This window comes from Pinus tabuliformis, chromosome 3_1 (assembly GCF_031772625.1).
Source record: "Pinus tabuliformis cultivar Carrire ecotype Pingquan chromosome 3_1, CPIR1, whole genome shotgun sequence".
NCBI lineage: Eukaryota > Viridiplantae > Streptophyta > Pinopsida > Pinales > Pinaceae > Pinus > Pinus tabuliformis.
This window is the reverse complement of record NC_142301.1, coordinates 672,773,917-672,790,006: the sequence shown is the minus strand read 5'-3', so window position 1 is coordinate 672,790,006 and position 16,090 is coordinate 672,773,917. Positions and strand designations below refer to the sequence as shown.

Below are 16,090 nucleotides of genomic sequence, written 5' to 3'. Positions count from 1 at the left end.
CCCATTACTGAAATTGGACATAAAATTTGAACTTCCCATGTACAATGGAGAAGTGAATGCTGAAAATTTAGACAGTTGGATTCAACAATTGGAGGTATACTATAGAATTCAGAACCTTCAAGAAGACGAAATAAAGATCCAGTTGGTTTCACTGAGGCTAGAAGGAGTTGCACTAGTTTGGTGGGAAGCAAAGACTCAAGAGGAAATGAGAATCCATGGTAAGATATCCATCACTTGGGTTGAATTTTTTCTGCAATTCAAAGGCAGTTTTATCCTTTAGCCTATATGCAGAAAGCCATTATGAGTTGGCATAATTTTAGGCAGCTTAAAGGTCAAACAATCCAAGATTATACACAGGAGTTTAGAAAAAGGGCTTTGTTATTAGGAGTGAATTTGAATTCCCAAGATACATTGCTAAAATATATTGGGGGTTTACATTCCTATTTGAAACATACTATCCTTATGTTTAACCCAAAAAATTTAGATGAGGTATGGTGCAAGCCACGCGCCTTGAATCTAGAGGAAAGAACATTCAAGAAGAGGGTAGTAAGAGGAAGCCATTCAAGGGTAAGGATAAGGAAAAGGGTGGAAAATGGAAGGGAAAGAAGAATGCAAGTGTGAAGAAAGAAGGGGATAAAATCACATGCAAACATTGTTCCAAAGAGGGGCATGATGAAGCCCACTGTTGGAAACTACATCCTGAATTAAGGCCTAAGAAACAAAACAATAAGGGAAAACAAAAGATGACAGCTACCACACACCATGACCTTGGTTCAGATTCTGGTGATGAGACCAAGATTTCAGCCATGGTTACAAAAGGAAAAGAAACTTTTGCAAGCACTAGTTCATCACATAGTCAAAACAACACTCCAAATGAAGAGTCAAGAATAGAGTTGTTTCATGTTAGAGTGATTTCAAATCATAAAAAGATTGATGCATTATTTGATAGTGGGTCACAATCAAACTTGATTTCAGAAGACTTGGTTAAAAAACTAAACCTTGAAACTGTACCTCATCACAAGCCATATCCATTGGGTTGGATAGTAAACAATGCAAACTTACAGGTTACAAGGAAGTGTTTATTCAAGTTTTCCATTACTGAAAAGTTCATTGATGAAGTTGAGTTAGATGTAGTTCCACTTGACATCTCAAGAATCATTTTGGGTAGTCCTTATTTGTATGATAGAAAAGCAGTATTTTATCGCCATGACAACAAATACATATTGCTCAAGAATGGGGTGGAGTACATAGTGAGAGCCCATAGAAAAAACATGGAAATTTCTTTGGTTAATGCAGGGCAAATGAAGAGACTAGTAAATGCAAGTAAAAATTTTGTGCTTCTCATGATCAAGAAAAAGAATGATATTTATTATGAATATTTTGAAGGTTGTGATGATAAATTGAAATTTGAATTTTTTGATGTGGTAAGCAAGCATGGCGAGATGTTTCAAGAACCAAAGGGGTTACCTCCCAAGAGGGGAATTCAGAATGAGATTTAGTTGCAACAGGATGTTCCACTTCCGAACATTGGCATGTATCACATGTCTATTATGGAGAGTTTGGAAATCAAAAAACAAATCCAAGAATTGATCAGAAAAGGTATCATACACCATCTACTTCGCGATGTGGTTCGCCCATTGTCTTGGTGCCAAATAAGGATGGTACTTGGAGCATGTGTGTGGATTTCCGTGCACTGAATAAAATCACGGTAAAGAATCATTATACACTTACAAGAACTAATGGTTTGCTTGATCAGTTGAGGTATGCAAAGTATTTCACTAAGTTAGATTTATGAAGTGGTTATCATCAAGTTAGGATAGTTGAAGAAGACATTTGGAAAACTGCATTTAAAACTGAACAAGGATTGTTTGAGTGGCTTGTTATGCCTTTCGGTCTTACAAATGCTTCAACTACTTTGATGAGAGTAATGAATGATGTATTGAGAAAATTTCTAGATGATTTTTTCATTGTCTACTTAGATGATATCCTCATATTCAGCAAGTCAAGAGATGAACATGGCATGCATGTAAACAAAGTACTTGATGTCTTGAGAAAAGAACAGTTGTTTTTAAAGATGTCAAAGTGTGAATTTGGTAAGACGTCTTTGGTGTATTTGGGACACATTGTTGGAGGAGGTGAATTGAAGATAGATCCCTCTAAGGTTGAGGTCATTCTAAATTGGCCCAAGCCCAATACAGTTACAGAGGTAAGAAGCTTTTTGGGGGCAACACAATATTGGAGAAAGTTTATTGCTAATTTTTCTTCTATTGCAGCTCCATTACATGCATTGAAAAGTGTCAAGAAAGTCTTCCATTGGGGAGATGTACAACAGAAAGCATTTGATGATTTGAAGAAAAAGATAAGTTCAACATCGGTATTAGCACTTACAGATCTTAGACAATCATTCGAGATTCAGACAAATGGATGGGAGCAATTCTATTGCAGCATGGTAAGACCATTTCATTTCATTCTAAAATTTAATGGAGCTGTAACTAACTATCCCACATATGAAAAAGAACTTTATGCATTGGTACAAAGTGTTAAGAAATGGAAGCACTATTTTATGGGGAAGGAGACCATCATCCATACCGACCATCAACCATTGCAGTATTTACAGTCACAGTCAAAGTTGCAGCAGTCACGCCATTTCAGATGGATGGGTTGTCTACAACAATTTCATTTGGTTATCAGGTATAAAAAGGGAATCTACAATAAGGTAGTTGATATGCTTTCAAGGCCTATTGTAAATTCATTTGTTATACTCAAGCATAATTTTGTTTTGCATGAAAGTTACGTAGAACAATATGCAAATGATAGTGACTTTAAGGAAGTATATGTAAGCTTGAGTGTTAGGGTCCAACCCTAACCCCTTTATTTATGTAATAGGGTCAAGTCATAGTTATAGTTAGTTAAAGAGTCAATAAATCCCATATTAATAATTGTAAGTGGTTGACCTACATTTAAGAAAGGGACCATAGTTAGTTGCAAAAGGGCTATGGTATTAGATAGATGGTACTGAGAGAACCATGGTAATGACCATGGTATTGTATGTATGAATCCTATATAGAGGCTAGAGTCTCCCCATTGAGAAATATGGAGTCTTATTTTGTAATCAAGCTTTGCTCTACTGGAGGTTGCCCCCTCGAAGAGGCAAGTGAACATTGCTTTCATCTCTAAATAATAAAATAGTTGTCGTTTTTCTCATTTTATTCTGTGTTCTCAGTTGTTTTTCTTCGCATATTTTACATTTTGGAATTTCTCGTAGGTCAAGAGCATAACAAGTGGTATCAGAGCACTTTCCAGGGCAGGTGGTACCTCCATTTTTGGCAGATTTTTTTTTTTAGGCTAGAGACGTGTTCCAACGTCTTTAAAGCACGGGATCTGTCATTGAACGCATAAACTTGCAGATTTGGGGAGGTATGCACGCAAGAAATACAAGAGGCGGTCACACTTGTTGGACTCCCTAATAACCCTTGTGGGTACCCTTGCGAGTAGTAGCACATTAGAAAGAACTACGCATGGATTGCCTTCCACGTACCCTCTGGGTATATCAAAATCCCCCTAGGCTCACCTAAAACCTTGCCTTTGATAAGCCACCAACCGTCTTGCTGCTACAGTACACTGAGAACAGCACTGGGGGATATTACTCGCGCGTACGATAGGGTAGTCGGGTAGTACGGCTAAGGGTACGGTTGATCCTCCTTAGTTAGTGTCCTCAAAGATTGGGCCGAGTACTATTATTGGACCCTTATGTATATTGCGATCTGTAGAACCTGACACTCCTTTTGAGACCATAGTTCCCTCGACTCTTTGAAGATCTCCCATTATCTTATTTTCCAGACTAGATCCACAAGTTGGGGTTCTACCACCGCAGTACGATTCAGATCTAGTAGATGGGGTTCTGTCGCCGCCGCAACAATCAGATCCACGAGTTAAGGTTCTACCACCACAATACCATTAAAATCTAGCAGTTGGGGTTCTGTCGCCGCCGTAGTCCAACTCACATTCCGCCATTGGGGTTTTGCAGGTAGATCTGACCATTTGCACAGTGAGGCTTGTGGCTCCTATAGTCTGGGCCTAATTTTCACAGGACATTCGGCAGGATCAAGTTTTCTGGAATTTGGCCACTGTAGTATTGATCAGCGGGGAGTAAAACTCCGTTCGGAGTAAAAAAAAAAGAGGAGTCTGAGGCCTTCCCAGGATGCTTACAAGAGACTTAGTCCATAAGATTTAGGACAACGAGCTGATCATAGTGGTGGCATTCACTTGTCAGCTTCAATTTTTAGGTGGTCCCAAATTTTTTCAAAGTGATGACAAGTGACCAAGATCTGTGTATGGTAGAAACCAGAGCTCAAGTCATGGCCAACGAGAAGATCAAGCGCCTTGAAAAAATGTTGGATTCTTTCCAGCGCCTAGTGGACCAACTGCAAAAATTCATGGCACAATTCAATATGAGCACATCGGGGTTGCATCTGGAGGCACATGGTATTAATGAAGACCTTGAAGGAGAATCTACCTATCATATTCACTTCCAAGGAAATCACCAACATGCCCACCCTCGGCCACCCAAGCTAGACATGTATAAATTTGATGGCTCTAATCCGGTAGTATGGGTAGCACAAATGGAACAATATTTCATTTTGAATGATATCCGAGATGATCAAACTAAACTACGTGTGGGAGCCCTTTACTTGGACCAAGAGAGATGGCAATGGTGGCAGTGGCATTGGAAATGCTATCTCGGGAACATAACTTGGCAGGTGTTCTCAAAATCTCTTTGTGACCGCTTTGACAGAGAATTTAAAACAGTAAAAGAATACATTGCAGCCTTTGATACATTGGCCATCCGCACAGAAGGTATAGGAGATGAATTCTACTTGGAATGTTTTCTAAGTGGTCTCAAAGAAGCCATCCAAGCACATGTTCAGATGCACCACCCACCTACATGGATAGATGCTTGCACAAAGGCTATCGAAGTGGAATATGCTTTAGCTGCCCAGTCTCCTCATCCAAATTTCATAGCCAAGGGACGCCCCACCCAGGCTCAGGGCCCTACCCAAATACTTAAGGTTAAAAAGGTGTCTCCAACAGAAATGGCTAAAAGAAGAAGACAAGGATTGTGCTACTACTGTGATGACAAATACTCCCCGCGGCATAAATGCAAGGAACCCAAATTCTTTCAAAGGGACCAGAGGACGAATTTGAGGAAACCTAGCAGGACAATGAGCTCCCAGCTATGCCAGAGGAACCAGTTATCTCGCTACATGCTTTCGTAGGCATTTCTACGCCCCAAACTCTCAAAATCAGAGGCTTTATTAAACATCACCCTGTAGTAGTATTAATTGATAGTGGAAATGCTTATAACTTTATCCATCAGCGAGTCATCGAAGTTGTTCATTGTTTTGTTAGGCAATCTATAATTTCCAGGTCCAGATTGTTGATGGGGGGACAATGAAATGTGAAGGCCGCTGCAAAAATATCAAACTTCATATGGGAGACTACCACCTAAAGACCCACATGTTTGCGATTAACATGGGTGGTTGTGACATTGTCTTGGGTGCTGAATGGCTTCACACACTAGGCCCAATCACAATGGATTTACAAGAGTTATATATGAGCTTTAAGTAGAATGACCACATGCATACCCTCCATGGACTCCAGGCTAGTGCTCCCTCTATCATTAGCTTGCATCGAATGGAAAAGTTGTTGAAAAAGGACCATCATGGAGTTATTGCCCAGTTTAATGCCATCCAGGCCATAGAGCCCACTACTCTTCATATTCATCCTGATATGCAATAGGTCTTAAACCAGCACTAGTAGGTATTTGAAAAACCTAAAGAGATTCCACCCTCTAGAGGGGAACATGATCATATCATCACTTTGGTCCTAGGGGCACAACAGCTAAATGTGCGCCCATATCGATATCCTTTCACCTGAAAGAATGAAATTGAAAAAATCATCAAGGAACTCCTTGAAGCTGTTATTATTCATCCTAGCATCAGTCCTTATTCATCACCAGTGGTCATGGTGCTCAAGAAAGATGGGGAATGGCACATGTGTCCAGACTTTCGTGCCCTCAACAAGCTCACTATCAAAGACAAATTCCCTATCCCGGTTGTTGATGATCTACTTGATGAACTACATGGTGCTTAATTCTTTACTAAGCTAGATCTTTGCTCTGGCTATCACCAAATACGCATGAAAGAAGTAGACATTCCCAAGACTGCTTTCCAAACTCATGAAGGCCACTATGAATTCTAGGTCATGTCATTTGGTATCTGTAATGCCCCATCCACTTTTCAAAGCCTCATGAATCACTTGCGGAAACCATATCTCTGAAAAATTGTCCTTGTTTTCTTTGTTGACATTCTCATCTATAGCCTAACCTGGGAAAAACATCTTCAACATGTAGAACTGCTCTTGCAATTACTCTGGAATCACAAATTATTTGTCAAATGGTCTAAGTGCTCTTTTGGAATGGAAGAAGTCAAGTATTTGGGACACGTTGTGGGTCGTGAAGGTGTCCTTGTGGATCCCAAAAAGATACAGGCAATCCAAGATTGGTCCCAACCAAAAAACTTGAAGAGTTTGAGGGGATTCTTGGGTCTCACCGGCTACTATCAAAAATTTGTCCACAATTATGGTCGCATTGGTAGACCCTCACTAACCTTCTCAAGAAAAAATCATTGCTCTAGATTGAGGCAGCACAACAGGCATTTATGGCTCTCAAATAGGCCATGTGTTCCACTCTTGTATTGGCACTACCCGACTTCACCAAATATTTTTTGATTGAATGTGATGCCTTGGGTACTGGTATTGGTGTTGTTTTAATGCAGGAAGGTTGACCCTTGGCTTTCACTAGCCAACAACTGAGTGGGAAACATCTGGGACAATCTACCTATGGGAAGGAGATGATGGCTATCTTACATGCAATAGATACCTGGCGACCATACTTATTGGGGCGGTGTTTCCAAATCCACACAGACCATCAAAGCCTCAAATATTTTCTGGAGAAACGTATATCCTCACCCCAGAAAAATAAATGGCTGGCCAAAATGTTGGGATATGATTATGAGATAATTTACAAAAAAGGGCGTGACAATGTAGTGGCAGATTCTTTATCACGCCAATTTGAGGATGAAAGCACCCTGCTATCAATCTTTCTTCCCGTACCAGATTGGACTGAAGAAGCCCGCAAGGAATGGTTTTCACACCCCTCTCTCTCCCAACTCATTAATAACTTGAGATCAGATCCTAATTCCTCAATTGGCTACTCTTGGAAGGATGAGATTCTTCACTACAAGGATAAAGTATTTATATCACTGACATCGCCCTCAAAGCACACATTTTGGAAGAGTTTCACTCATCTCCCACTGTAGGCCATGCAAGATTTCAGAAGACTTATGCTCACACTCATCGTTCTTTCATTTCAAGAGGCATGAAAAATGACATTCTTACTTTTGTAGCTGAATGTGATGTGCGTCAACACCATAAAGGAGAAATAGTCAAGTTACCAGGAACCTTACAACCATTGCCAATCCCTGCCTCTGTCTGGATGAATGTTTCTATGGATTTCATTACTGGTTTCTCGAATTTAGGCAACAAATTAGTCATCATGGTGGTTGTGGACAAACTTTATAAATATGCTCATTTTTGTGCTTTACCCCACCCATTTACCCCCACTTTGGTGGCTCAAGATTTCATGGACCAGATCTTCAAACTGCATGGCATGCCCACTTCCATTGTGTCTGATCATGACCCGACTTTCACTAGTAACTTTTGGCAAGAACTTTTCAAGCTACAAGGCACCCAACTCTAACTAAGTACTTCATATCATCCCCAAACTGATGGTCAAACTAAAGTAGTCAACAAATGTTTGGAGACATACCTAAGGTGCTTCACTTCAAAAAAGCAACATCAATGGGTACAATGGCTACCTTTAGCTGAATGGTGGTATAATACTAACTATCATGAAGCCACCAAGATGACTCCATATGAAGCAGTGTATGGCCAACTCCCACCTTCACCTATTTATTATATCCCTGGATGCTCTAAGGTACAAGTATTTGATCAACTCCTATAGAATCGTGCAGGCATGCTAGCTCGTCTCAAAGATAATCACCATCAAGCTCAGAATCGAATGAAGAAACAGGCAGACCAACATCGTTGAGAGTGCACATTTCAAGAAGGGGATCAGGTATTCCTGTGGCTACAACCATATAAGAAAACATCGCTCAAAGAAAAGGGCTACCAAAAATTAGCTCCAAAATTCTATGGACCTTATCAAATGCTTCAGTGCATTGGAGCAGTAGCCTACAAGCTGGCCTTGCCACCAACTTCAAAAATCTATCCAGTCTTCCATGTAACATGCCTTAAGAAAGTGGTGGGGAACAATTGTAGAATTCAAACTAGTCTACCTAAATTAGATGAAGAAGGTTCACTCTGGCTCCAACCTGAATAGGTCCTCAATACACGAGAACGACATCTGTGCGGCTGCATGATCAAGGAAGTCCTCCTCAAGTGGAAATACACCTCCCTAGAATATGCGACCTGGGAACCAGCCACTAATCTTCAGCAGTTTCCGCAGCTTCAGCCTTGAGGACAAGGTTGCTTTTGATGGGGGATGGCATGTTAGGGTCCAACTCTAACCCCTTTATTTATGTAATAGGGTCGAGTCATAGATATATTTATTTAAAGAGTCAATAAAGCCCGTATTAATAATTGTAAGTGGTTGACTCGCATTTAAGAAAGGGAACACAGTTAGTTGCAAATGGGCCATGGTATTAAATAGATGGTATTGAGAGAACCATGGTAATGACCCATGGTACTGTATGTATGAATCCTATATAGAGGCTAGAGAATCCCCATTGAGAAATATGGAGTCTTATTTTGTAATCGAGCTCTGCTCTGCTGGAGGTTGCCCCCTTGAAGAGGCAAGTGAACATTGCTTTCATCTGTAAATAATAAAATACTTTCTGTTTTTCTCATTTTATTCTGTGTTCTGGGTTGTGTTTCTTCGCATATTTGATATTTTGGAATTTCTCGTAGGTCAAGAGCATAACATTGAGTCAGGGAAACCAAATAGAATAGTTGGATCATCATGTTCATAACAATTTGTTGTATCACTTGGGAAAGTTGTGTATTCCATAGGGAGAAAGAAATAGTATCATAAGAGAGGCGCACACTTCATTGATCGCTGGACACTTTGGTGTAGGCAAGATAGTAGCGAATATTCAAAGGTATTGTTATTGGCCACACATGTTGGATAATGTTTCTCGTTTCATAAGAGGATGTTCTTTATGTGCTACAAGTAAGCCTAGTAATAGGAAACTTGGTTTATACACTCCACTTCCAGTACCTTCACGTCCATGAGAGAGCATCTCAATGGATTTTGTAGGAGGTCTTCCATTTTCAAGGAAAGGTCATGATTACTTGTATGTAGTTGTAGACAGGTTCAGCAAGATGTGCATACTAACACCATGTAAAAAGAAAATTACATATGAACAAACAACTCATCTTTCATTTTGGTCTTCCTACTTCCATTGTAAGTGATCAAGATTCTTGATTTGTAGGAAACTTTTGGTCAGATTTGTGAGACATGATGGACACAAAGTTGAAGAAGAGTACAACATTTCACCCACAAATAGATGGACAAACCGAAGTGGTCAATAGAATAGTTATTCATCTTCTTAGAGGATATTGCAACAAACATCCCAAGTTGTGGGCTGAAAAGTTGCATTACATACAACATGCATACAACAAGGCAAATAATTCTTCCACAAACACATCACCATTTGAGGCATGTTATGGATATTTTCCTAGATCGCCATTAGACTTCATCTTTGAGAAATATGTTGCTATCGAAGGTCACAGTGACATCAATAAGGCAAGGAAGTTCATAGAGCAAATTCAGTTGATACATCATACAATGCAAGAAGAGCTTAAGAAAAGTCAAAGTAGCTACAAGGCAAGGCATGAAAAACACCATATTGATCACAAATTTCAAGTTGGCGACGAAGTTTTCTTATATATTAGCAAAGGGAGACTTCAAGGGCAAGTGAAAAAGCCGAAACCAATCTGTTATGGTCCTTTTAAAATTCTGGAAATTATTGGTAATAATGCATTCAAGCTTTATTTGCCTCCTTACATGCAAATATACTATGTTGTTAATGTTGAGAATTTGAGATTGTTTGAGCCTCCTTTGATTGATGATCAAAGAGAGAATGTTCAATTGCCATCAATAGATGATTTCTCCCCATAATATCTAGATGAGCTTTAGCAAGATCTCATACTTGACAAAAGAACCAGAACTTCAAAGAGAGGGGATGTCAAATACCTTAGAGTGGGACTCAAGGGACAAAAGCCTTCTCAAGCCAAATGGTTGCAAACCGAAAAGGTGAGGGAGCTGTACCCTCACTTGTTGAACAATTGATAGTATATTTTGGGGTCCAAAAGGCTTCTAGTGGGAAGGAATGATCAGGTGCTCAGTATTTAGCTCAAAATTCAAAGTTCTCAGATTGGCTCAAAAACTGTATGGCTGCGTCTGTCTCGTCAAGACGATCGCAACACAATTTGTTTCATCGAAAACGAAGTCTGGATGAAGGAGAAAAAGCCCGTTGTTCATTTTTTTTTAACCACATGGTGAATCAATAATTGCCAGTCCTAATCTATGGGATACCCAGGATCAATCCTCGTAGCTGCCACTATAACACCAAGAGTACATCCAACTACCTGCAATTCGATATACTAAGATCCTATGGTTTAGCAAAGTGAGACTCTCGCACCACGAAGGTGGGGGTGGGGAATTTTCTTCTCGAGCCGCCACCACAGCAAGTCAGTGTACTCAATGAGATTTGAACCGCGGTCTCCTAAGCTTTGTCCAAGTAGACTTACCATCAAACCACACATCACTGTACTTGTTGTTCATTTTCTTAAACAACTAAAAAAATTGCATAATGGGACAGAATGATGACATGGCAGTCCAGTCAGAAAGGGGAATATTCTTCAATTTTCACCCAATGGGGCTATGACAAGTGTCACCTCCGGATTCGCTAGTGTGGTTGTGTGAAAGGGAAATTGCCTAGTTGGCTCCAAGTGGAATTCAAATTTATTTTATGTAAATTATTATATACTATATATATAGTATTATTTATATTATATAGTTTTTTTTAACTATATATTATATATAAAATGTTACATATATTTAAATATTAAATACTAAAATTTAAATCCACATTTGCATTAACCAAAGTCCGAAGGCACATGTTATATTTCAAATGGCACATAGACCAATGTTTCAGGTGGCATATATTATGTATTAAAATATGTGATGAGGGAAGGCGGGTTTGAACCCGTCGACTTCCCCTCCTATTTTCATGGCCTACCACCAAGCTATGGAGAGTGCACCGAAAAGGAGGGCGCACGCAGTTTTGTTAAACCATACCTGTTGACCGATGGTGGAGAGGAGGGGGCCAACCCCGCGGGGCCAACCCCTCTCCATGTGACCACAAACCCGAAACCAAGAGCCAACGGAGAGCTTAGCAGTAATCCTGCTTAACTTAAGTTAAATCCATTTAAATATTAATTAATCATGCTTAATATTCAGATTAAGTAGGCAACAGATTTGGCGGCGCGCCAAATTAGGTAGAAACTGCCAGTTTTAGCGGACTTAACTGGAGTCTCTTCAGATTTAGCAGAGGTTTCCTAGGAAAAATTAAATGAGGCATAACTTACTCAATTTTTGACCAAATTGAGATCAGAAAGAAGTGTTCTTAGCTAATTTGGACCTTCTGAACACATTGGTGTAGGTATTAGGAGCCATAGATCTTTGTAAACAATTTTTTTTTTCCACATTGAGATAATACAGAGGCTTAAGCCATAGAAGCTAGACCAAGGAGATGTAGCCCAGGAGGGGTGAACTCCTTCATCAAAACACTGTGTTAATGTGTCTCTTTGATGGTTTGCTATATTGTACATGTTTTCTATTCATTATTAGTTTATGAAGCTATTTTTTTCATGAATGTCTTGTTAAACTTAAGGAAATTTACTTGTTTGTAAGAACTAACAACTAAGGAAACCTCAACACCAAAAACAAGAAGCAAGCACATGTTTATTAATTTGTAATTTTTATTAAAACAACAAAACTAATAATACAAATACAGATCACTAGGCCTTGAATTCCCTGAATCGACTAAAAATGTCATCTTTCATTTTCATAAAGAAGATCTAGGTTTTCATGGAAAAGTCATCTATGAATGTGACATATTAGAGAGACCTTTGTACTGATGCTACTGAAATTGGTCCAAATACATGTGAATGAACAAGATCTAATAACCCCTTGGACCTACTCTTGTTACTTAGGAAATCAACCTTGGCATTCTTTCCAATTGCACACCCTTCACACATGCCTTGTTGTTCAATGTTGAACTCTGAGAGACCAATGACAATATCCATCAAAATTGGCAATGCCATGTAGTGCAAGTGTCCCATCCTCCTATGCCATAGCTCACACAAGTTGTCATTGCTATGTACCAAAACATGTACTATCATCCCTTGCAACCTATAGAGACTACCCTCTATAATCCCAATGACTCATGCTAAGTCAAGATTAGCTATCTCTTGACATATGAGTATATGTCCATTTTTTTCAACCCTAGAACATATAGCATTTCCTTAGCATCTAATGACCCTCCAAACTCAAGTTGGAACATGATGGTCCCAACACCCCTCATTGCATACCTGGCATCATTTCCAATCTTCACATGTAGATTTGAGTTTTTCTTTGTCAAACTACTAAAAGGATCTTGTGTTGCTATCATGTGGCATGATGAACCACTGTCCAAATATTGTGCACTCCTATTGGTGGTGCTAGTAGATGAACAAGATACCAATAAGAAGTCCTTCTCAAATTTGGCTACAAACTCATCGACTTGTGTTGATGTTGTTATTTGTTATAACTTACACTTTCACATCTTCTCTAGACATTATGATGCATAATACCCATTCTTGTGACAAATGAAACACTTGATTTTTACTCAAGTCATTCTTCTTGCTTAGTTGTGATGTTGACATTTCACTTTTGACTTGTTTAGTAGAACCCTTTCTTTTCCTTTTTTGGATTAACCCACCAAGGCCATGTTCTCCTCTCCAACTCCTTAGTTGTTAGCATTAACATTTTTATGATATTCTTCCTCGATGCAATCATCCTAAATCCCTTTGCAATTTGCAAAGTGTTGCAAACTGTAGATCCCCTTGAAAAATGGTTCGCAAGACTTAGTGAACGCATTTAGTGCCACATGTACTAGTGAGTGTGGGTACGAGCGCACTTCTCCTTGGGTTGTATTGGGGAAGGCTAGAGCTTAAGAGAGAGAAGTGTAGAGAGAGATGTTCATGTATGGGCTTAGAGGGTACTTGGAGTCCCATAAAGATATTAAAAAATTCTAGAATCCATAGGGCTTTTAAACATCCCTAGCTGACCAATTTGGAAGACTTGGAAAGGTAGTGGTTCAATTCGATAGACTGTGGGTGCAGAGAAGGGGATGCACTACCTTGGGTTGTGTGGGTTGATGGGGTGTGGAACTGTTGGAGTTTGGTACCTTGGCGTTGCTCATATTTGGTACTAGTTATATGCTTGGTTTTGTGTAAGCCATGTTATATGGTGGAGTCATGACCCCAGCTCAAAGGTGTTCCATTGCTTAGAGAGTAGGAGCAGCATGCTCTATGACTAGGTGGGATGTCTGAATTCTATAGCCAATCTGTGAATTTAATTAGATAAATGGTAAACATATTTTATGTTTTTATTGTTTAGGACTCTTATGCCGATTATTTTGATTATGTTATATATACGTTTCATAATCTGTTTGTGAATGGCATCGCTACAGCTAGGTGGCTACAATGTGTTACATAACTATTGATATAATTACATCTTAATATATTGATATTATTAATCTTTAAGCTAGACATACTACATACTGGTTTTATTGTAGAAGAGTGAAGCAAGCTAACTTGCAATGTTTCTTGATTACAAGAAAATATAATGTTATCCTCTGACCTGTCTGCCTAATCATTTGATTTCATTTGACAAAACTATGATAAAATCAATAGATGGGATCTCACATTTTTGACTTGGGATGGGAAATGACCTGTCTGCCTAATCATTTGATTTCTTTTGACAAAAGTATGATAAAATCAATAGATGGGATCTCACATTTTTGAATTGGGATGGGAAATGGTAGGAGAAGACATGAAATATACAGGTTGATGCTCTTTTTTGTGGTTACGATTGCTGAGTTTCATTTTCTCCTTCCATTTCAATAGTTAAATTCTTAGATCTTATGCCTTATTAAACTTGTGCGCCTGGCTACAAGAAGTATAAGGCGTTCCTACATTTCCTTCTAGTAAATGTTGAGCTCAAAACTGGTAAAACTATCAGTTTTCATTTTGCATTTGGGCATTTGGTTGATGCAGAAAACTGTTAATTATCTTGGAAGTTCATTTTTAAGTTGTATTCTAGTCAAGGTGTTGGCAACTATATTCTGTTTGCCCCTATGCAAACTGCAAAATTGAAAACATGAACCATGAATGGATCTAGATGCTGCATTCATTTTGAGAGGAGCAAGTTTATCATTTTAATGGCCACTTGTATATCGATTCTTCATTTAAGTGTTTCTTCCTTGGTTATACCTTTTTAATTTCTATTTTTATATGCTTAACTGTTGTTTGTTGACATGCTTTGTCTGTGTATTTATATCAGACTGGAGAACTAAAAAAATTAGTTAAAGAAGGGAAAATAAAATACATTGGACTTTCTGAGGCTCATGTTTTACATCTTATAACAGCAGTTCAATTAGAGTGGTCCTTGTGGAGTAGGGATGTAGAGGAAGACATTATTCCAACTTGCAGGTACATAATATTTTGGAGTTCATACTTTTCATGTGGCCATTCACCTAATATTATAACTACAAACTGAAGATTAAACATTTCATTGCAGGGAGCTTCGTATTGGAATTGTGCCATATAGCCCTCTAGGGCGGGGTTTCCTGTCTTCTGGAGCAAAGTTAATTGAAAATTTAGATGACAGTGATTTCAGAAAGGTATTATGGATCCATTTATTCTTACTTGTACATTTTAGCTTTATGAACAGTTTTAGTTCTTCGATAGATGCCTGATTTTATTTACACACAAGCTTTCTATATTTCTACTCTTTTTCATGTTATATGAAATAGAGATAATGTTTGAAAAGGCATAATTCATATTTTCATTTTATTTCTTCTATTTCCTGATAACTAGGTGTGAATCAACTTGAATACATATCTTTGATTTTATGGCATATTTCTAACATACCTTTTTTTTTTGGTGCAGTTTATGCCCAGGTTTAGTAAAGAGAATCTTGAAAAGAATAAGGTTATATTCGAGAGAATATGTGAAATAGCTTCAAAGAAAGGGTGCTCCCCCTCCCAACTAGCACTTGCTTGGGTGCAACATCAGGGAAATGATGTTGCACCAATACCTGGGACAACCAAAGTGAAAAACTTAGAAGAAAACATAGGTGCTCTTTTTGTTGAGCTCACACCCTCGGAGATGAAGGAAGTAGAAGATTTGGTGTCCTCAGCGGGTGTCTTTGGAGATCGATATGGTGAGATGTACTCCACATGGAAGAACTCAGAAACACCCCTTCTGTCTACTTGGAAAGCTGCAGTATAATGTCTTTTAACACATGCTAATGAAGCATGTGGAATATGTCAAATAGGGAGGGCATATATTTTCTAGGACTCTTTTTTATCCTCTTTAGAAATATAGAGGTGCTATGTCATTTTATTTGAAACGGGGACTTATTACTTTCCCCCTTTCTGTTTTTTCTACTCAAAAACAATATAGACATGCCATGTCTTTGTATCTGACTTATTATTTGGTGTTGTCATATAGTATTTTTCTGTATATGTTGTATGTGGGATCTATATTTTGATTGAAAATGTGTTTCTCATGTCAATTGGCTACATGTCATACGTCGGGACATTTGACAGGCTGAGCCAGGCAGCTATCTCCTTTCTCCTTTCAATCGGTAATAGAATACAAAGGATGTTGGGTGAAC

The 16,090-nt window shown here is 38.7% G+C and overlaps 1 pseudogene; it reads left to right on the top strand.

Annotated features, from left to right (window-relative positions):
* Positions 1-15,702, top strand: part of LOC149188886 (putative aldo-keto reductase 4) — a 119,325-nt pseudogene extending 103,623 nt beyond the window's left edge.
* The last annotated feature ends 388 nt before the right edge of the window (positions 15,703-16,090 follow it).